The following is a 23,377-nucleotide window of genomic DNA, read 5'->3' on the forward strand; positions in this document are numbered from 1 at the left end:
AAAAGGCCAGTTTGGGAATAATTTATGTTTCACTATCAGTTTGGAATGAAACTGTCTCCCATCTCTTCTTTTTCTAGTGCTGCACTAGCTTCTTTCCTACCCTTTTGTATCTCCTTTTCAAAAGTAGCTGTCCTATCTTCACACACAATTATGATACTTTAGTCCAAGACAAAGGAAAATGGAATTTGTTCCTTTAGAGGGCTTTCCTCCGCACAAAATGCTTTAAGGTATCTGCTTAGATTTATGTAATCTGACAGATTAAAGATGGAAAAATACTACTAGTAATAATAATAATGGGAACACTTGCTCTTTTTTTTCCAGCAGCTCTCAAAGCAATGCAGTGTTCTTCATCATTAATTAAGTCTTACACCATTGCCAGTGTTTCTGTAAATGGGAAATCTCAAGCACACAGTGTTTGAAAGCACTTTTGGGTTTCACAGGAGTTAGTAACACGTTTAGGAACAGAGTCCAAATATCCAGACAGCTGTGGCAAGGCCTATTTTCTCTTTATTCCTCTCAACTATATCATTAAAGTGTGTTTCTAGTGTGCTGATTTATAAGAAGCAGCTGTACTTCATGCCCTGCTGCTCTCCTTTTCCTTCCAAACCCACAGATCATCAGACTTGATCAATCCCCAACACTGCACTCCAAGGCAGTGCTTAAAATGCTAAACCTTGCAATGCCATACATGAGGTTTCACAGGGTGCTGGACCACAGATTGCTGAGATTGAGTTACCTGCTATAGTCAGGCAAAAATCACACAGCAATAAGGGACTAAAATATTACCAGATGTAATTTGCCAGCATTTTATTGAAGGCTGAAACTCCAGACCAACTTAAACCAGTCAAAGCTGTGGTAGCAAGAATCGAAGGAAGCTTTCAGCATGCATAAAATCATCAAGATCTGGAGTTTCATCATGATGAAAAGAGAAATATCTTGCTTCAACATTTATGCCAAATTTTGGAAGAGACCCAAAACAGGACTGGGGTGAGATTTTTCCCACACACTCACTTTATTGTCTAAACAAAGGAGAATCAGGTTCTTTCCACCAGAAGTCAGTATTCTGCAGTACAAAGAGCAGAGTTCTGGCAGTGCTTGGACCTGAAAGGCAACTCTGTCAGAGTGACAATGTGGCAGTCAGTCAGCAATAAAACTGTTAACCCGAGTCTGGCCTTGTGTTGCCCCAAATCGCTGCAAAAGCCCCAGGAAAGAATAGACATCTCAGCTTAGAAGGATAAGGATGCCTCAGCTGTAACTTCATTTGTAGAAGCAACCACCCCTTGGAAATTTCAGCTTGTTTCATACCCCAGTTCCTCCTGAACAGGAAACTAATGAGTGGCATAAAAGGTGCTGTTAATTAAGAGCTTTTAAGATGCCAGACTTTCTCCATGCACAGGCTAAAGTCAGCAGTTCTGTAGGGCTTGGTTCAGGCTGCAGACCAGCCCACAGCCCCTGGCAGCAACAGTCAGATATTTGGGAAGATGTTCAGCAAGTATTTAACCCACTGTTAAAAGAAGTCCACATCTTGTTTAAATTTCTCAGACTGCTTGCTCCTGCTAAGAAACATTTGACATGACAGAGCTCTGAGGTTGTGTTTTTTGTCTAGAAGGCCCAAGCCAGTGTTAAAAACATGAAAGGAGCACTTTAGCTTGGTGAAATCAAAGAAAATGTAGTTATTCTACATCAACAAAAGTAGTGCTGTGCAGAAACAGGCCCCAGATTCTCAGGTTCCGACAGAATTCCTACCACAAAGAGCCTGTCTTAAAAAAGGCTGTGGGTCTCTTGCAAATTAAGAGGCACTGCCTATGTTTGACATTAAGGCCTGTTTGGTGCATTAAAAAAAGCCCATCATGTTGGAGGAGAAGAATGCTCTGTTTTACAGAGCTAAAGCTTTCAGTATTCATTTCTGCCTTGATACAAATGAGGCAAGCAAATCCCATCCAAATCAAAGTCCATTTCCTTGCTGTTATGGCACATGGGTCAGATAAGCTCATTAAAACTAGGAAAAAAAGGGAGAAAAGGAGACCAAGTCACAGCATGTTGGTCACATCTCCCAGGCTCCTAGTTGCCGAAAAATTAAGCAACAGAATCTACTTGTTATTGCCAAGTTTCTAATATCATCAGATTAAATAACTTCAACCTTACAAATTGCCTTTTATATGAAACCTTCGAGGAGAGAATCTCCTTATTTCGTGTAAAGCACCTGATGCTGCAGCAGTGACTGAGAGCTGTCAGCAAGCACTGCCATTACCCTGGCTGCATCCTTCACCTACACACCTAACTGGAAATTACAGCTTTAAAAATGAAAAAAAATCTAAAAGAATTCAAGCAAGGAAGGTGGGTAACTTTTCTGCCGTGTTTGTTCTCATGACAGTTAGAAAAGGTTTCTTCAGTCCTCCATGGCTGAATGTAGAGAAGACCAGATATTAAATTAAACACACAGCATGGGACACCCTCCTCTTATTTTGCTCCAAGTCTGTGCACAATATAGAGAACTTGCTTTGCAAGGAATGGTCTTGTTTAAATAGCTTGATAAATTGGATTCCTTTGATGCTGTTTGCTCTTGCCTTCCCTAATCTCTCCTAATCATAATGATTTTTTTTGTCTGCAATGCATCTGACCTACTTCCACATTCCCCCCCCGCCATCCTTCTGTTCCTTTCTATCTATATTCTCTGTGAAGTATCTATGTTTTTCTGCCTTTTCTAAAAAAAATATTTATTCCAAAAAAATTAGGATCCTTGGGCAAATGAGGAGAGGTTTTGATTCTCATCAGCCAGTGAATGCAGGAAAACACATGCTCGGATTTTTCTCCTTTAACCAGTCCTGGAATCAACCTTTATCAGTCCCAAGATATCATGTGTCTACATGGAATTTGTTGAACTCTTTGAACAGGACTCTGACAGAGACCTACAAAATGCAAGCAGATGCAATTCTTAATCATTCCAGCAAAAAATTAATTTGGCAAATAAAGAAGCAACTTCGACACAGGAACAGAAGAAAAATAACTGGCTTTAAACAGTGGCAGGTGCATCACTTCAGATAAATTATACACCATCCATCCCAAATGCTGCCTGAAGCAGGACAGCCCAGGGATTAGGGTTTTAATAGGGAATTTAGAATTAAGGATTACAGTTCCTGCTCTACTCCAGCCAACCTGTGCAGCTTTGGCTATTTACAAAACAGGGTTAACAAATTTCTTCTTCTCTCAGCAATATTAAGAGATCAGAAATGCCAGATATTTCTTGGCTGTTAAGGCTAAATACAACTTAGAGTAGATAATTATTGGATGGGATCTGCTATAGTTTTGCACAGACCTCTGCAGGCTCTGACCTGAGCGGGGAAGCACTTCAACTCATGTGTAAATTCTGGCATAGTCCAAGAGAGAAGAGCAAAGCCTGTTCACAGCCCCATCTCAGCAATCAGATTAGTTTCTACTAGATCCCAGAATGGTTTGGGTTGGAAAGAACCTTAAAGCTAACTCAGTTCCACCCCCTGCCATGGGCAGGAACACTTTCCACTAGACCAGGCTGTTCCAAGCCCCATCCAACCTGGCCTTGAGTGTTATTTCTCTTTGTGTGTGTCTGTGTGTCTTTTTGTCTTTTTCTTTGTTGTCGGTTTTGTTGGGATTTTTTGTTTTTGTTTTTGTTTGTTTGTTTGTTTTGGGTTTTTAGAGTGTTTGTTGTTGTTTTGGTTTTTTTTGTTTTTTTGTTTTTTTTTCTGAGAGTCACATAGTGGTGCAACATCTGCCATAAAGGCAAGGAAAGAGCTGCTGGGTGAATATAAACCACTTCCACGACAGGTAGGTGCTAAGGACCAAAGTGCCGCAGTGTAACTGAAAACAGCATTTTATCCCAAATATATTTGTGAGGTTGTCCCTTTTTGACACAGAATATAGCAATAAAATAGGAGAGGGATTCAGTCTGAATTAAGCTGTGACAAAATAACACCAAAGACTTCAGGTTATTATTTTTGATCAGACCTTAATTATTTTCCATTTCTTGCCACTTCCACTCTTCCCTGGAGATCAGGAGAGGTAATAGAAAAGCAGCTTTTACATCAAGAAAGTAACTTCTTTCCTTTTTTCTGGCAGACTCCACTAGGAAACCATTTGCAGAGGTCTCATCTATGGATTCAAGAGCCAGCCCTGCTGCAGACTCTGCTCCTTTCTGTACCAGTAATGCCCCAGTCTTCAATCCATGTTTTGAGTGTCTTGTGACCAAGTAAGTGAGGTTCCTATCTGCCCTGAGAACATGGCTACCTGGACATACCTGTCTTTTAGGATATCCAGCCAGCTGAGTTCAGCAGGAGCCAGGCAGCTCCACTGGTGTTGTGGCTTGTGCTGTGACTACAAGGCAGTGAGGGAGGATCAGGTCACTGGAAATATAATGTGTGCTATCACCACTCAAAGTGTAATCATTCAGTCCTGGAACTAATACTGGAAGATTTGGGAAAAGCAGTACAGAATCTTTGACAAAACTTTGGAAAAAATTAATAGTCAAGAGTCTTAATTCCCCTTGTGTGTGTGAGTTCTTCCTAACTAATTGCTTCAGAAGCAGTGTTTGGTTTGCTGCATCATGGGAGAGTGGAGAACCTGGGCCTATGTTCAGGGAACAAATTGTTTAGAGCCAAGTGAGCAAAGACAAAAGGACAACAGGAAACAAAGGGGATTGTTTCTGATCCAAGAACACGAGGCAGTTGGAAAACCGCCTCCAAAGTAAATTGCAAGAAATGGCAGGTGCCATTGTAGCCAGAGAACTGAGAAACAAGGATATTTCCTGAGCAATAAACCAAGTTGAATTACATAAAAGAAGAACTTAATTGAAAGCGACAACCATCCCCACTCCAGGCTTCCACCACCCGTAACATTTTGTGACAAACCAACAAGACACCCTAATACTACAGCATCCAAGGGGCTCTCATTTTACCACAGAATCTGTGAAGTTATTTTCATGAATGCCAAGCCAAAGCACAGTGAGGATAAGTGACCACATTCATACAATTTGTCTCTGGCACTCTCCAGCTGGATCTGGATCTCCCACAGTTCAGGCTCTCACAGCTGGACTCCCTTTTAACACATCACCCCCTCAACACATGCACACCTACAAAAAGGGGCAGAGCACTGGCCTCAATTTATTTTTGTTACTAGAAAGCCAGTGAATCAGCTCTCGTTGAGAGTGGAGAATCAAGCACGTGACTGTTCAAAATTCAGGGGAATAGGGAAAGACATAATTTTCCCTCCTGTCCTCAATACCTTACATTAAATTAATTTGTAGGGTGTAAACCCCACCATATCACACACTCCACCACTCTTCTGACTAACAATGTTTGTCCTCTTGTCAGACACCTGACAGAGCCAGAAGAGCTTCTTCATCCAAGAGCCTTCTGCTCACACTGAGCATTCAATGCATTAATTACAGGTCTCATTTCCACTTGCTATCTTGCACTTGTCAGAAGAACTGTGCAAAACTCCCCTATAAATGAGAAAAGAAAGTCTCCTAGATTAATCAGGCTTAAAAAAAATAAAAAGCAGCTCATGAATGGAGTATATATGTCTAATAGCTAATTATGCTGTTAAGTCATGGAATCTGATGATAAAAAAAAATTAGCTATCCCCAGAAGACACACAATCTAATAAGTGTTCATTGCAAATCTAGCTCCTAAATCTACTGCCCACTGAGCTAATGAGGAATGATTCAGTCAGCCACAGATATGTTTTTAATTTCACTCAGTGTTGTGTGAGGCTGCTACAGAGAGCACAACTGGGGAGGACAGTCAGCACAAACCAGCCAGCCAGGAGGAGCTCCCTGGCCAATTCCTTCAGGGCTGGAAGATGAGGAAGAAAATAGGGCCATAATGAAGGCTTGGGGACAACAATTGCCAGTAGGAATTCAGGCTTATTTTTTGGTTTGATGTAACTGTGGAGAAGCACTTTTGTTTATGTTTGGCCAATTTATGGAACAGGGAGAGATTCTGAAAACTTTGCTGCTTTTTAGCAAATCTTCTCTCAGGGCACTCCTCATCCTTATCCCCTGGTAGCTATTTTTATTTATTAATGCCAGTAAATCATAGAATCCCAGAATAGTTTGGATGGGAAAGGATCTTAAAGCCCATCTCATTCCACCCTCTGCCACAGACAGAGACACCTTCCACTATCACAGGGTGCTCCATGCCCTGTCCAACCTGGCCTTAGACTCTTTCAGGGATGGGGCAGCCACAGCTTTTCTGGGCACCCTATGCCAGGGCCTCAGTACCCTCATAAGGAACAATTTCTTCTTAATTCCTTATCTAACCCTTCCTTCCTCCACCTTAAGGCTTCCCCTGAGTCCTATCCCTATATAACCCGCACCTGCCCTTTGGGAAGCAATACCTGGTGACATTCCTTAATCTCTGAGCTAAGAACAAAGCTATTATCATATTGCTTTCAAAAACTGATCAGCAGCTCCAGTGATAGAGCACTAGGCAGCAAAACTCCCATCTACTAAATAAATTGGGATGTGCTTTCTGTTTTCTGACCTACATATTTATTCAACATCTATTTTCAAGGGGGTGGTAGCACACGGCTTTGCCCCAAGAGAGATTCCATATCATGAGCTCCAAAAAAGTGCCACAACTGATGATGCAGCATTTTTAAACAAAATTGCAGATACAGGGAGGAGAGTGCACTTCCTATTCACCTTCTAAGAGAGGAGTCAAGGGAGAAAAAAGACTCACAACTCCTGAATGGGCATGTAAAGGGCATTATTGGGGAACTGTTCTTGGAAGGGACATTTCCTATGCCTTTCTTGTTTGCTGCCCACAGGCTGAAATGCCTGGCCCAGCTGTCACTCCGGGATGCTCAGAGGGAAAGCAATCACATAAAAGCACTGCAGACTTGACCTGAGGCCAATTTCTCTCCAATGTGAGTTCAACCAATCAGCCAAGGAACCTTTTAGCAAAATTCCGTGCTTATTTCTCATACTTCTCTTTCCTACCCATTGCTCAAAGCCACCCTCAAATTTTTCCTTCCAGCTTCCGATCTTTTTCCCCCAGCTTGTTCCTTCTGGCCCCAGAAGTGCTCTGTGATGTTTCCTCCCCTCATCTGGGATTCTTGACCAGTGTCCAAGGGACAAAAGAGCCTCTGTGGGCTGCACACAAGTCCAGAACACTGTATCTGCTGGTTCCAGCTCAATTCCTGCAGACGTCTTCTCCAGGGGAACTTTACTCACACTGGAATTGTGTTGCCCTGTAGGGACAGAAAGCTGGAACATGTCATCTCTTCTGTTGCATTTGCTACATCTCTTGTGCTCAGCTCTTATCACCTTTTCTACTAACTCACAATTTAGTCCAGGTTGGTGCTCAGGACTTCTCCCTCTCCTATTCCAGACTTTCAGGGTGGCTAATACCAATATCCAGAATACCAGCAATTTCCCCAGCATTGTAGTCCTGGTATCTGCCAAGCTCTCCAGCTCAATATCAACCTGAAACTGCAGAGCGGTTACATTCAGTGTTCATATCCTGAGCTTTCTATCTACTCTCTTTTAGTCCATTCATTCAGGTTAAACTTTGCAGCCTTAACCTTTTTTAATCTACAGATAAAGATTTTTATGCAGTCCTGTAAGTGAAATAATGTCTATACAAGTCTAAAAGAATTATATGTTGAGGTCCAGCCTGCCCTTAAAAATAAGTGTGAATTCTGTTTTTTACTGCAGCAATATTACAAACTGACTCTCAACAAAAGGCAGTATGAAGTTTTAGATCATTACTAAGTAATTCAGTAGGTTTTGGCTATAGATATTTTGAGAGCAAGCACTGAGTTTTGAGCTGTTCTAAAGGCTTCAGCTTTATAGCTCTGTGTTAACTTTTGTGAGGCCCAAAGCCAGGTACAGGGAGCCTTTGAGGACTGAGAGTAGGTGATACTTCATTGTAAGATTATTAAATTCCTACAGTATAATTTATTTGCTTAAACAAATCACCACCCAGTATTTTGGGTTAACAAATGTATTTTTGTAAAAAAATCGTAAAATATGTAAATAGCCATTGACAAAGTGCTAGATTGATTAGTTTTCTTAAAGAATGTGCCCTAAAACATCAGCAGCATTCCACAGCTTTTCTGTCATTGTGCAAAGGTCACACAACATGGGCAAGTTGCCACAAATATTTACACTTGAAATAAGTTTTGTGGAAGAGGACATGAATAGTTGAGCTGAAATGAGTGCCCTGCCCATGAAAACTGCCCTGAAGCAGTAAAACTTGTGGTGAAAAATTACCCAGCAACTCATTTGCAAGAGGAGGTTTCCCTTCCATCAGTTGATATATGGGACACCAAGCACTAGAAGATTTAAATACTACTTCTAATAATAACTGAGTATATTTATAGATATTTGTAGTTATTTTCATCCTCAGGATAAATATGCAACACTAATTCCTGTTTAGCACCAGTATCTTATGGCAGCAACTGCTGCTGATTGTAATTATACAGCTGTCAGAAGTCAGGATCAACTTGGGCTTCCCCCAGCTCCGAGCTCAGTGTAAGAAAATAAAAATCTTGCTCTTAGTTGGAAGTCTAAAGTGCATTTGATGTAAGTAACCACCCTGAGCTTTTGGAAAGCTCACAGCCAAATAAAAGAACTTGGTTCTGTTGTGGGTTTTCTTACTGTGACTGTTGGGAAGTTCTACCCATCCCTGAACTTCACAGTAGATTTGTTACCAAGAAAAAAAAATTAACAAAGGCTTGAAAAATTATCACCCCTTTTTCCTTAGATGTGGGATCAGTTCCCTGAAACAACACCAGAACAGCAGAAGAGCTGCCTCAGCACTTGAGTTCTAAGTTAGATGAAGATTTCACTGAAGATTTCACCAAAAGTTTCACTGATTTCCCCATGCTGATTAACCAACCCCAACACCACAGGGCACGGGTGAGCTCATCACATCAGGTTCACATAATGATCAGCTGAAGTGTTCTAGTTCAGGAAATGAATAAATGAAGATAAGTGTGGGACACAGCAAAATAATGAGGTCTGGCTCTGTCCTGCTTGCTCGTGAGCCCTCTTGACAGAACAGCTTTTTTTCCTTTATTATGCATTTCACTAGCTCCTCGCCCCAAAAATCTCTCTTGGATCTGGCTATGACTAAAGTGCATGTGAGGAGGAAAACCATCCACAGGTTTCCATAAGCCAGAGCATCTGAATTGTGTGTGACATGTTCCCACTTGACAGCTCTGTCAGGCTCTCCTGGAGGCTCCTCAAATGCCATACGTCTGTCCCAGCTCCAGAGAGCAGCTCTGCTTCTGCCAGCAAGAACCAGAGCCATTTCTGGCACCTGCTCTGTGCAGCCCCTCACTCCCCTCCTTTCACTTGCCCTCCTTGCAGGAATGTAACTCAGTGGGTGTGACTGGGAAGGCAGAGTTCAGATCTCATCCCAGTTCAAACCCTGACAGCCTTCATTTTGTTTTAAGCTCTCCCCTTCTCCGCAGTTCACTCTCGGATTCCTTCCCATGATGTTTTCAGGCCCCCATATAAGTCATCCTGCAACTTCTTATAATCTTTCCAAACTAAAGAGCCTCTAGACTTCATCCCACTTGCTCAGGGTTACAGCAGTCCAACTCAAAGCCAAGCCAGTCCAACATTCAGTTATAAGGAAATGCCACAATTATCATCATTTCAACAACTGGATGTCACAGCTCCTGCATCAGGGGTTAAGCCACACCCTATTAGAGATGGAGAAAATCTAAGGTTAAAAATGCAAGATTCAGTGCATTCTTACAGGATACTTCTCCAGCTTGTGTAGTTAAACCTCAGGCCTGCTCCAATCTGCTACATTCACTTGCTCCTGGCAATTCCACGAGAGACAAGAATAGGAATAGGCAGCTCTGGCCACACACATTCATAAATATACTAATTATTACACAACAGAATTTGCACAAAATATGGTGGGGAGCAGCAGTACTGAATCAGTCTCTGTAAAAACAAGGCAGGGGCTGGTCTACCCTGCACATCTGGTCTCCATCTCACAGTGCCTTGGACATCCTTTTCCAGATGCATTCCAGGGCCTTGCTGGATTTCCCTCCACCCAGTATCTTTACTCATCACAGGATCCTTTACATTCCTGCTCTTTCTCAGTGTTTTCCTCACCGGGTGTAGCACTAGTGTGTCCTAATTCACACCTATCTCCCAAACCCATTGTCAGCTCTCAGCAGAAAAAATACCCAATAGTCAAGTTACTAAACAGAGATTGTGAGCACTTGTTTAGCAAGTCACAGAGGCACACAAGTGCTAAGCCTTGCATGGCCCTGCTTCCCTAACTCCTCTCAATTTCTTCTCTCATTACCAGAGCAAGCTGCGCCAGTTCTCCACCCATGCCAGTGCCTGCAACTGCCTGGAAAACTGGTGCAGTGGGGGTCTGTCCCAGGTTATACCAATGGAACTGCAAGTCTGCAACTTCCAAGCAAATACGGCACAAGTGGCTCAAAGAGAGAAATTGTGTGAACAAGTTGTAACACATTCCCACTTCCCTGTGCACCAAGGTCACCAGCTGGAATGCGCTTGCCTGAAGTTTGCTCTGGGAGAAACAGCCTGGGATTGACCCAGTGGGTCACTTCATTTCACAGATGCTGCATGGCAGAGTAGCTCCAGAAGCATTTGTGACACTATGAAGGAAGGATTAAAAAGCAAGAAGTTTTATTCTGTCCCAAACACAGCATCATATCTGCACACAAGGAGAAGCCAAATAACTGGAAGAATTCCATTCAGCAGCCTGGACACCCATCAGGGTGGATTTGACTATCAAAGAGACAGGCTGGAATAAAAAGTAATATTATGCTCTGCTTGTATTTCTACACAGCTGAACTTTACATATGCACAGTCCCAGAGACTGAGTGTACACTAAGAGTATTTTGTAAACACTGAGGTTCAAGGCCTTAAAAATAAATTTATTCAGTTACATTTCTAATCTTTCTCATTGCCTTATACAACCAAACACAATGCTCTCCACAGGGCTGACAGAATAGTAATAATTTTAAAAGGGTGAAAAAATTCTTGGGGTAAAGCCTACAGAATATTGCAAATTTAGACTGTTGTTTGCAAGCATTTTGAGTATTCAGTGACTATTTCAGCCAAACCAATTGAGAGGATGGTAATTTCTTTGCTAAATAGTCTAAATGAATGGTTCATTAAAAATCTGATCTCAGTTACTCTGAATGCTTATCTTTGTGAGTCCAGAAGTCACTTGAATTCACAGAGCTCTGTGTGTGTACAGAAATGTGCCCAGTGAATGGGTCTGTAGCAATGATGCTTTCAAATTTGGCAGCTGTTTTACCTTGGGTAGTCTTCCCCACCAGGAGTTTTTAATCCTGAACACATCTCAGAGTTACTGAACTCTGTTTCTAGCCATCCACAAGGCACACACTACCATCACACCTGACATGCCCATTGTTTAGCTATCTTCCTGTTTATCACTTTAGACATTTTAGAAAATGTCATGCAACAGCAACAAGCTGTGGTTTTACCAGTGACAAGAACTCATGGCTCAGTCCCTGGGTGTAGGAGGTACAAAAACCAGTCACAGACTGATAGCTCTCATTTTGTGAACACCACACCCTTTCCTTTCCAAAGGATGAGCAGCTTAAAAAATATAGATATGCTGTTGGGTTTGTCCTGCATGAGTCAGGGGGATTCTCATATTTAAAAACAAATATTCTAGCTATAAAATATGGCAGGGAAAAAGAATTTACTGTATCTGATGTGTTGAGATGTCTGAAAACAAAGCACTGGGGAATGGAGCACAACCTGTCACAACACAGTGACCAGCTGAGCAATGAGCCGGACAGTCAATACACCCATTGCCAGGAAAAGATATATTTATTTTCCGAAAACACGAGTTGGAATATTGGTAAATGAGCAGAGCCTTTGTCTCTCCTTCCGCAGAGTCCTCTCAAACATGCCAAATTTGCTACTACGTTACTTGGGTGAAACCTCTTGCTCTTATCATTAAACCTACTTCTGCAAAAGAGTATGACTTCAATTGTCAACAGCAATGTGCCTGGTGCTTCAATAGAGGCAAGATTTCACACTTGATATCCCCATCCTAACTGAATTATGTGCTTTTCCAGCAGGCATAAAGATTATCTCAAAACTGAAATTAATGAAAGTAGTAATATTTTTACGCTCATGCTTTTTTCTTGATGGCAAAACCACGGTAAAGATTCTGATAAACCAGCTTGTGTCTCTGCAGAGATTATCCTGGATCCCCAGCCCAAATTCACCCCTCTCTAGCACAAGCTGCCACAACCCTGCTCCAGAAAGGACTTGCCTTTCTCCTTGGGTTATTCACATCCCCAAGTGTTGCGGTGCATTTTGCTTTGAATCCACGTTTGCCCCCTGTCCTCCCTAATCCCCTCCCTTTCCCAGTTGCCAATTTTCCCAAGCCCTTCCCTAACCACCTCCCTTCCAAGTTGCCAATCCTCCCTATCCCTATCCCTTTCTCCAGAGAGTTCTGTGTCTGTCTTGTTGCCCTCGACACCCCATTTGTTACTGTGTATTATCCCCCCCTCCCGTTTTCCCTGATAGGCTCATGAGCTATTTGCCCCACTTTATACTCCTCTCTTACCATATCCTCATTAATTCACTTTCCTACACCCTCCTCCTGAGTTACTGTATAAAAACTTCTGTTCAGCCCCCCGCCCCCAGCCTTGTCTGGGAGCCCAGGGGTAAATCCGTTTGGTTGTACCCGTTTGGTTGTGTGCTCGCTGTGTGTCCCTGCCGGTAACTGGGATTGCAGCGCTCGCAGGGAACAGCCGCGCGCGCTGCAACATCCTCTGCAGGGACAGGGATTGCCTCACTCATCTCCCAAATGAGCCCTGACTAATGCTTGTGCTGTGCCCTGAAACACTGGGAGGAAAGGAACTACAGAAGTGCAAAGCAGCTTTCAGGAACAGAAACACATCTTTCACATGTCTTCCTTGTGGTTCTGGTTTATTTTGTAAACAGAGTCTAGTATTGTTTGCCATCAGCATCTTCTCAGAACAAACATACAAAGCTCAGAAGAAGTCTCCAAATGCAACCGACTTTTTAAATATTTATCATTTCACTCCAATAAAAATATTTAAAAGAAGAAGAACATGAAGTGAAGGAAAGCCACAGTTATCTCACATCAACCTCTCAAAGTACAGCCAGGCCACCCTATGTAAACCAGAATCAAATTTTGTACCAGCTAGCACAGAGCTGCTCTCTAGGGCTTCTCTCAGTTGCGGCATCTTGCCATTGACATTCTCAGGCAAAAAAGCCACCTGCAAAACCCCAACAATTCCAAGCTAGGCAAAATTCCTTTCACTTTCCCTTATCTTCTTCCTCAGTGGAAAAAAAAAATGTAGTGGAAAAAGAAAACCATGTGGATCAAAAATCGTCACTCATGATAAAAAAAATTGGTACCCTTGCCGACAAATAGATATATACCAGTTTCAGAAGCTGAAACCAAGAAATCAGAGGTGGAGGAACTGCTACCTGATCATCTCCCTTCCTGTTGTCCCCTGGGGAAGTTTTTTTCCTGGATGCCCTGGCTAACTTGCTGATGAGGTGATGAGGACCAAATGACCTTCAGATCATGGAAAGGGCAGATAGGCCGTGTGGACACACAGCAGCAACCTATAACTGGCAAGGGCTGAAGCAGTTCAGATGAGTCCTTTCCTGTTTGGCAGAGCTGGATATCAGGGCTCTGTGCTGGTGAAGCACATCTTGGCATCCCCAAGAGCCATTAAATTTTTCTAGGAAATTACCAATACGAAGAACTGGCAAGAAACAGAAAGTTTGAGAAGGGGGAGGGATAAACATTCTCCCCTTATTTATTGTTTTTAAGCAAAATATTCAAACACAAAAGTGAAGGCAGTGAGATTCAAATCACAAGGCACAGCTTGATGGGAGGCAGTTAAAGGGAAATTCATGCAAGATCCTCAGCACTGAGTCAAGACCTTTCTTTGATCTCCAGTTTTCCCAAGCCACATTCCCACATGCAGCCCACCATTTGTTTTTAGTTAAAAAGGAATAATGAAAAATGCTCTGCCAGAGAAGAGCAACAAACAGGCCTTGCAAACATCACACAGAAACAGCCAGTCAAAATCAGGAAGAGGCAAAACCACAAAAGTGAAATGATGGCATCTATTACAGTGAGAAAGGTACAGCTGCTCGGGGATGTTCTGGGTATTTTTCCTCCAGGAATTTCAAAGTCATCCAGATCAGGTATGGATAGATAGGGATCACAACAGATTGCTCCTGGCACCCTGAGGTTTATCAGCAGTGAGCCATGCAGGGACCATCCTGCCTCATCCTAATTCACTTGTCAGGTTTGACAGGACCAGAGCTGTAGACAGAACAATACATCACATCATTTCACCTTGTCATCACTGTAATTTGTATACTTTCTGCCACCTTTTTTATTAGCCCATATAATTATGCTCTTCACCATTTTAGGGACTACTGTGCAACATGACTTGCTGTCTCCTTACCCATGGAACCCCATCCCCAGCAACGTTCTTATCTCCAGTTTTGTTTGTTGGCATCTGGCACAGCATATGCTGACATCTCACAGCTATTGTTCCAGACTCTGCACATTTACGGTTAGTGTCAGTTATTCACAATAGGCTTTGAAAAGTTTCATCACAACAACTAGAAATTCTTCAAATCCTTTAAATTAAAACTCATAATTTGGAGTTTCCGCATGCCTAGGCTTGCCTTTCTTGGTCACCCAATACATTAGCAAACAGTGGTATCATTTATCTAAACACTCTGGGTAGCTGGTATCACCACAGCCCTAATGTAGATTATATATTTCCTTTACAGTGTTTCACAGATGGCATGAAAACCCAAATGCATCAAATCCAGCTTGCAGAACAGTTTCAATTATGCCTTTAATTTAGAACACTCCTGAAAACGTATCAACCGGGCCATTTCATATTTGCTTTTGCAATGCAAATGCAGCTAATGCCAGGCACACCTTCCCTACAGATCTCTGTGAATGCCAGGTGCATGATCCACACCCCACTCCACGTTCTTCTCCTTGTGGCCCTGGGCCCTGGCCAAAGGCAAGGAGTGCTCCTGGGATAACTGCACTGCTGGAGAAGTAAACAACACCAGCAATCAGACTTGTAAGCTCTGCGGTCACCAAATGCATAATTATCAGGGAGGGGTTTCCACACCTACTGACAGCAAGATCCAGTCGTGTGTTCCTGGCCATGCTAATGAAACAGTAAAGCACATTATGAAGTGGTTTAGGGTCAGCCATCAAAACACAACATTTCAGGTGAGGGGAAAGTTCTGCATTGTGAACAGGGTGTGCAAGTGGCCTGTCCACACATAAGCATGTCTGCATGTGACTGCAATAGAACACCCTTCTTGGTCTTGCACTACCACAGTGAGGTGGGAGGGTTGTGGTGCAGGGACACCTGCCTGGTACACCTCTTCTGTCTGGGACCCCTCCCCTCAGAGGGGATGTGTGCCGTAGGTACAGTAAAAAACACACAAACAAACTTCAGGACATCTTTGGTGAGTTTCTGCATACTCAGACATTCAAAACCCATCCTGAACATGTTCCTGTGTCACTTGCTCCAGGTGATCCTGTCTTGGTGGGGGGGTCGGCCCAGATGATCTCCAGAGGTCCCTTCCAACTGCACCATCCTGTGGAGCAGGAGCAGCCCTGGCCTCACACACAGAGCCACCGCAGGCCCTGCCAGGTCCATCCCTTCTCCTGCCTCTGCATCAGCCCCAGCACCTTATGTGTCCCTGAACCCCAAATGTACCTCATCAATGTGTATAAATATATAAAGAACGGGTGCTAAGAAGATGGACAGGCTCTGCTCCATGGTACCCAGCAACAGGACAAGAGGAACAGGCAGGAAGGTCAAGGGAAGTTCCAGCTGAACATGAGAAGTATTTCTTCCCTGGGCAGTTATCAAGCACTGAACAGATTGTCCAGAGAGGGTGTGGAGTGTCCCTCACTGGAGATATTGCAGAACCCACTGGACACAATCCTGTGCTCTGGGACGGTTCTGCTGGAGAGGGGAGCTAGGACCTGTGGTCCCCTCCAGCCTCAGCCATCGTGGGATTCTGTGAAACAACCCCAGAACCTTCACAGTCCTGCTCAGCTCTCACACTCCCCTTCCTCCTGGCCCCAAACCAGGCACACCTGACAGTGCTTTCCTACACTGAGGGGAAAACATTTCCCTGTGCCCAGACCCACACCTTCCCCATCACCGCAGCCCAGCTGTAGTGGCTTTGCTCCTGGAATCCCAAAGTCATTTTGGTCGATCCCCACCTTGTTACCCAGCCCAGCTGAGTGCCACTTCCAGTCATTCCTTGGACAGCCCCAGGAACAGGGACTCCACCATCTCCCTGGGCAGCCCCTTCCAACATCTAATCACCCTCTCTGTGAAGAAATTCTTCCTGATGCCAGACCTAAACCTCCTCTGGTGCGGGATAAGCCTATGTGCTCTCATCCTGTCGTTGTTCCCTGGGGGCAGAGCACGACCCTCAGCAGGCTACAGCCTCCTGCCAGGGAGTGGCAGAAAGGGACACGCTGCCCTGCCAGCCCCAGCCGGCATCCTGAGCTCCCTCCTCCGTGTCCCACTCACGGCCATCCTCCAACCCCGCCATCCCTCCCGTCATCCACCTATCCCTCCCTCCATCTCTTTTTCCCTCCCACCCCGGCCGCCGCCTCACGGCCGCCCTTCCCGGCATCGGGGCGGAGCCGGCGGCGGCAGCAGCGCGCATGGGCCCCGCCGCCCGTGGCTGAGCCCAGGCGGGGGGCGTGTGCCGGACGCGGATCCCCTCGCCGGGCCCTGCCGGGCCCTTCCCGCCGGCTCCTCCTTACCTGCGGCGGCGCGGCCATGGCGCTGCGGGCGGCGCGCGGCTGCTGAGCGGCGGTCGGGGCGCGGCCCCGCAGCGGCGGAGCGAGGTGAGCGCGCCCAGAAGAGGGGAGAGCTGAGGGGACAGGTCGGCATCGCGCTGACGGTCGCGGTAGTGTCGCGACAGCGCCCTGCGGGTCGTGAAGGCGGCGCTGGGGTGGGCGATGAGGCGCCTGCGGCGGCCGCTGCCGCCATGGGCGGGAGAGAAAAAGGAAAAAGCAGGAATAAAAGCATTCGTGGTTTGTCGTGGCGGGGTTTTGTTCATCCCGGGGCTCTCCCGCTCCCTCCCTTTCCCGCCCCTGGAGCTCCGCCCGTGTCGCCGGGGGTCTCCAGGGCGGGCGAATTCTCCTGTGGCCGGGGAACAATCGCTGGCAAGGAGGGATAATGGGCATTGCAGCCCGTGGTGCCATCCCCGCGTGCGGCTCGGCGTGGGGACGCGCCTTTGTGCCGGGTCCATTGTCCTGCTGCCCTTTGTGCAGCTGCTGCGGGCACGCAGGGTTGGTGTCCGGGGACAGCCGTGCCAGGGACGGGGCGAGCACCGTGCAGCAGGTGCTACGGGTGCTCCCGGAGCTGGTTTATCCAAATTATCTCGGCGAGCTTCCCGCCCAGCTGCAGAAGGAGGTGAGCGGTGGATGCCGGAGTGAGGTTTGTAGGGAAGGATCCATAACGCTTCTGGACTCTTGAGTGAGCAATGGCAGCTTGGGAAAATAGTAAATGAGCCTTTGAAATTCTCACGTGTGTACCCACCTGTGTTTTTTCCGTTTTTTCTGCAAATCGTGTGTCCCATCTTGTTCTCCCTTGCGAAAATGTCTCCTATGGCAAACGGCTGCTTCAACCTGACCGAGGGCTGCTGGATTGTTCAAAGGTGATGGGAGCGAGTCAGTTTTTGTTCCCCCTTTGTCCTTTCCACATGAGATTGTGTAGAAAACAGCACTTTGGACAGAGGCTTGGACAGCCTCTGTGGGCACCCAGTTTGTTGTGTTGGTTGGTCCTGGCACTGGGAAGAATGCAGTCGAGAGGAATAAGTGAAAGGCAACAAGGTAGAAGCTTAAAATATGCCATTTAATTTCAAGAAACAGCTGTAAGTGTGTAATCCATCCAAAGGTGACCAGACACTCTTTGAAATTAAGTGAACGAGTTTGTTTCCAGGACTCTTAAAATCTATTTCAAGTGTTTAAGCTTCTGCAGCACAAGGACAAATATCCTGCATGTGCTTATTGAGAACGTGCGGTTTCTTTCCCACTGCACAATGTCTTCTCATTCTAAAATCAGGTTAGCCTTGAGTGAGCAACTTATTTTGACTGGTAAATAAAATATTACATAATCTTTATGATAAAAGAGCAGTAAATAGTTCTTGTGCCTGGACTGGTTTGTTTTAATGAAATGTATCGGAGCCTTACCAGGATGCATGCATGTGGAGCTGATGGGTTTGTAGTGTTTGAACACATTGGAGCCAGCTGCAAGAATCAAAATTCTGGTCATTTGAGAGCATATGGTGATAGAGATAATAAAGTGGGGGAAATTCGGGTCAATCTGGCAAAATGCAAAACCTGTTACTTAGGTAAACAGAACTGGAAGTGTTACTATGGTATTAATGCCTTGTATAATGTACAGAAGAAATATTTGTCCATTGCCAGAAGCAAATTGCTGGCCAGTCTTTCAGCTTGCAGTCTTAATCTGGGGTTTGTTTTTTTAAAGTGCTCTTTGTTTCTTCAGGAACTCGACAAATACATTTGAGGCAAGTCAGCAGAAATATCATCAGGGAACTGCTTTATTTTTTGGGTTTTGTGTCTAGTTTGTAGCTGGATGTTGCAGCGATTTTGTGTCACTTGCTGGTGATGGGTTGTGAAATATCAGGATCACAGCCCTTAACAATCTGTTTTCTGTAATGCAAAGTGAGGGGAATGATGATCATCATGTTCAATTGAAGCGGGATGACTGCAGTGGTGACTTACTGGCTGGAGAGAAGATCCCAGAGGGAGTGGAGAAAATCCAGTAGAAAAGGGGAGTAGTGCTACTTTGGTCGTTTATCCCCTGGGCTTCTCATTCTTTTGTGAACTTCTGGAAAGGAAATGTCATTTTGCTGTCTGAGTGCATTGTTTTGCCTGAAGTGTCAGACCACATTATGGGGATGATTCCAGTCAACTTCCCTCATTTCAAAACAAACACATCAAATACTGTAATATGTTTGTACAGAAACTCAGAGTTGTTTTGCATGATCCCAATGTCCATATTTCCAAAAATAAATTATGTTTTCATACTTTATTATGGCTAGAACAGCTTTTATAGGAGAGAAGAATTGAGATGGGTTCCCTTGGCCTTTGTGAACTGTTCTCCACCAGTAAGAGGAATATGTTGGCTTTTTCACGAACTGTGAGATTATTTTCATTTGCATTTCCTCAAAATATTCTTATTTGGGCAGTAGTTCCTATTCCAGTGACTGTGACCAAGGCAAGGGGTATTGTCTCTCCTGGTACCGGGGTAAGGACAGAAAGGGAAGAAGGTGTAGGTAATTTTTTAAAATTTTTAAGCAGAACCAAATTGGTCCTGTGGGACTATGAGCACGGGCGGCCTCTGCCACGTGTGGTGTCCACAGGGCCAGGTCCTCTTCTAGGTGTGCTCCTCACCTGCAGCTCCTGGATCTGATTTTAGCCTTTGCTGTGCAGCAGCAGCATTGTGTGCCAGCAAGGCTGATGAGCTTGCTGCTTGTATGGGTTTGATGATGGGCCAGGTAGGTCCGAGCTGAGAAGGATCCTGACAAAGCCGTTCTTCCCCACCAGACTCATGCAGGAATTTAAACTTGAGCACTGCTTCCAGCAGTGGAGATGGTTCTGTGTTTCTGTTTGGCTCTGGTAGCTGCTCTTGGGATATCTGATATTGCAATAAAAGAGAAACAGATTGCAGTGTTTTATCAACTTACAAAGTATGTAACAGCTTTCCCTGGAAAAGTCAGTCATTTTGGTATTTGGGGTGAGATAGGTCAACAAGTCTGGGCAGTCGGAGCATGTGGATTTTCCTAGTGATTTCTATTCTTATGCTAATCCTTTGAGCAGGCTGGCTGAGTGCTGTTGGAGACGAGGGGTGTGCACATCGAGGACACTAAAGAGAAGCCATTTTTTGTACTTATTGTTATGCAGATTAGGTTTTCCAGCCAACCAGAATTTGGAGAATCCCAACCCGAGGGTGTGATACTGCTGGTCAGGAGTCATTTAGCAATTCCAACCCGGTTTGGCTGAAACTGTTCCTCTTCAATATTAATTTTGAAGGTTTTTGCTTGCTTAAGTTTTATTTCTGTAAATCCGTGTTGTAGGTGAAAAGTTATCTTTGCTACTGAATTAAAGTTGGAAAACTTCAGTTTTCAATTTTAAATTATTGTGATGGGTACGAAGTGTAGGAAGGCAGCAAAACTGTGTTGCTCATTTGAATCTTTGTTCTGTTTCTGTGTGTGCCTTGCTGTGTTTCTCCTACACTGTCTGCAAGCCCTCAGTTCCTGCAGTGCAAAAGATTTTAGATAGATTATTGAGTATTTTGTGCATGTTCCTAGGGTGGTGTGTGTGCCACTAAAAATCAGTAAAAGATGTAAATCTCACTCACAAGACTTCCTTGTTGCATATTGGTTTTCCAGGATTGTTTTAGAAATATGAGGTATTGGAGAAGTCTGAAGGAGATGCTCCAAGTTAGGATTTTGTTGCAGAGGACAGGAAACTGCAGCTGTTTGTGGCCTCTGTCTTTTATAATATCCCCGATAATATATGGGGTTTCTGCAGTGCAAAGTGCTGGGGCTGTTAAGCACTTAAGAAGTCTCTGGGTGTTTATTTCAGTGGTGTTTTGTGGTTCTGAGGTCTGTGCTCCTGCAGTAGATCCGCTAATCCATATTTGTGTGTAGTGCTGGATTCTTTAGAAGCGTGCAAAATAATTAAAAACCGCCCTTTAAACTATTTAGTAAATTGGATTTGCTTTGCCAGCAGTGGAACAGGAAGTTAATTGTGTTTAAGCTGATGTTGACTTTTCCAATCTGATTTTCTCTGGGAAGAAACTTTACTACCTAGTTGTTAAATGCACAGTTAATTACCTGCTGATTGGTTAAGCTGATAAACCAATGCTACCAGGTTTACTGTAATCAGGTTGGTAAATGTGTCAGGTATGTGCTGCCTCATGCTATTGTCTTGCTTTATGATTAAACCCAGTGTTAACTCTCATCATGCTCACGATTTGAATGTATTTAGTATTGTCAGGTGATAACTGACACTGAAGTTACTTACCATTCAGTGGATGTTCTTGCTCTGTGTTTAAATTGCACTTGTATAGTTCTGGAATTCATAGTGTCATCTCTTAATATTCTATGAGAATATGGCTCAGCAGCTTTTAACCCATAGTTTAGAAAATAAAATATATTTCCACTTTCTAAAACAGCTCTTGTATATTGTCTTTCAGTCTTGTTTCAGTAGCTATGTTGCAACAATTTGGTTGTGTCCTGACATAGTATGAGGTCAGTGGTTGAAGCAATAGCTGTGCATCTGTTACGGATCAATGAATCATTCAAACTCTTGGTCATCTCAGATTTTGTTGATGAAGAAGCTGAAATTGCTGCTCCTCCATCCCATCCCATCCCTGTTGTGCCTGGGGCTTTTGCCTGTCCTCATCTCAGTACTGATGTTTGTAGACAGAATACATTGATTTTTTAGTGTATCCATAATACCTCATTAAGAATCAGAGAGGAACTGGAATTTCTCCCTATTTCCACCATTTCCTCCATAATCAAGACTGCAAGCATTTTGGAGCATGGCTTCCTAGCGATTTCAGGGTAGAATTAAATGCTTAAATACCTTTGATGTTTTTTGTTGGATGGAGGGATACTTGGTGAGCCACAGTTGTGGCTGTAGGTCTTCTGGTGGGTTAATTGCTTTTAAGATACGTGGATGAAAGGTAGTTTGCTAAAAAGCTTTGTCACCACTTACTGGGAGGTTGAGAAAATCAGTTTACCCAAAAATATCTTTGATGGTAAGGTGTTAGGTTGTTATGTGTGATTTCAAAATTCTTGCTTCTTACAGAAATACATATTTAATTCACGGTATATTTTGTTATCTGAGAGATTATTGACTAAAAACACTTCTGTTGAAATATTAAAGTTAAGTTGTTGTGCCTTTTTCCCCCCTTAAATTTAAGTAATAATGTTTCCTGGCATTTGGGAGATGAACTTTCTGGCCTCAATACTCAGAATGCTCAAGGTGTCTGTGAGTTCTCTAGGGAAAAAGAGAAGAGACAGTGCTTGGTGCTCTGAAAACAGTTTGGTTTTTTGGTGCCAGCATAAAACCAAGAAATTTTCCAAATCTAAATGTTATAATTTGGCCATATTCTTACAGACTTCACTAAGGCATAAGTGTGGCTATTATGAAGAATGTAGCTGGACAACCCTGTTTGTGCACAATTTTAATTGCTGCAAGAGTCTTTGAGTGTTTGCTGATATTTACCCTTTTCCTCCTTGTTATGATTCATGAATGTCTTAATTAGATTTCATAATAGCAGCCTTATGCCAGGCCTTTTGTGTTTGCGTTTTACAAGAAGCATCTCTAGAGTCAGCTCTGCCTGCTGGGAACAATCAGTCTTTTAACAGGGTGATTTCAGTAGTTTTTAAATTTTATTTTGGCTTCAAAAAGACTATTATCTTGCTTGATAATGCACCTTGCTTGTTCTTCCTGCCAGATTTACATAGCAGTGGATACAATGTGATAGAGTCTTTGCAAATTTTATCAACAATTTCCATATCAACTTTTCATGGACTATGAATACATTTCAGTAGCTGCTTTCTGTAATTTGCCTTTATGATTATCATCTTTTCCCTTATACTCTGGAATAGAAATGAAGATTGCTGTTTGGGTATCATGATTTGTTGTTAATGCTTATATATATATATTTATAATGTATGGATTATGATAACAATTTTGTACTAAAATATAAAATGTAGGTTTTTTGTAAAACTCACAAATGAATGTGCAATAGCTATAAATATTCAGATAAACAAAAAATAATTCTTTGGCACAATCTGTAAACCAGGATCTGTTGCTCCTTTCTCTCTTCTAGAAATCTGCAGAGGTGTAATATGTTCACTGAAGGTTTAATCAGTAAGGAGTACTTGATTTTTATTTCAGCAAAAGTTCTGATAACTTATTTTTGGAAATGTAAATGAGATTCCATAGTTGTCCTGTTGCATGATGCACAAGGCAAGCTTCAGATGTAAAGCTCAGTCATTGGTAACTGCAGCAGCTTATTTCATTGAAGAAACAGGAACAAAAGTTTGTTTGTAACCACTCTGGAACCGAGAACAAAGGCTGCAGGGACCTTTGAACCCTTGTGGCTATGCATCTGAAGGAGGAATTGTTCAGGAATGGGAAAAACTGCCAGAAGACCAGGGATTTGCTTTTCCCAACAACTTTCTCCAGCAGTGTTCAATGACTGCATTTAAAGCAAAAAAAAAAAAAAAAAAGTTGGTTAATTGGAAGACTCCCTT

General features: G+C 43.6%; 1 protein-coding gene across 2 annotated transcripts in view; it reads left to right on the forward strand.

Moving 5' to 3' along the window:
• The first annotated feature begins 16,804 nt into the window (after positions 1-16,804).
• ARHGAP32 (Rho GTPase activating protein 32) overlaps positions 16,805-23,377 on the forward strand; it is a 236,883-nt gene continuing 230,310 nt past the window's right edge. The window contains exon 1 of one of the 2 annotated variants that reach the window (XM_021531093.3): positions 16,805-16,919. The gene's annotated coding sequence lies outside the window, so the exon portion shown is untranslated. Of the gene's footprint in view, positions 16,958-23,377 lie in introns of both variants that reach the window. The other variant, XM_077787965.1, reaches the window with a different exon arrangement.

This window comes from Lonchura striata, chromosome 23 (assembly GCF_046129695.1).
Source record: "Lonchura striata isolate bLonStr1 chromosome 23, bLonStr1.mat, whole genome shotgun sequence".
NCBI lineage: Eukaryota > Metazoa > Chordata > Aves > Passeriformes > Estrildidae > Lonchura > Lonchura striata.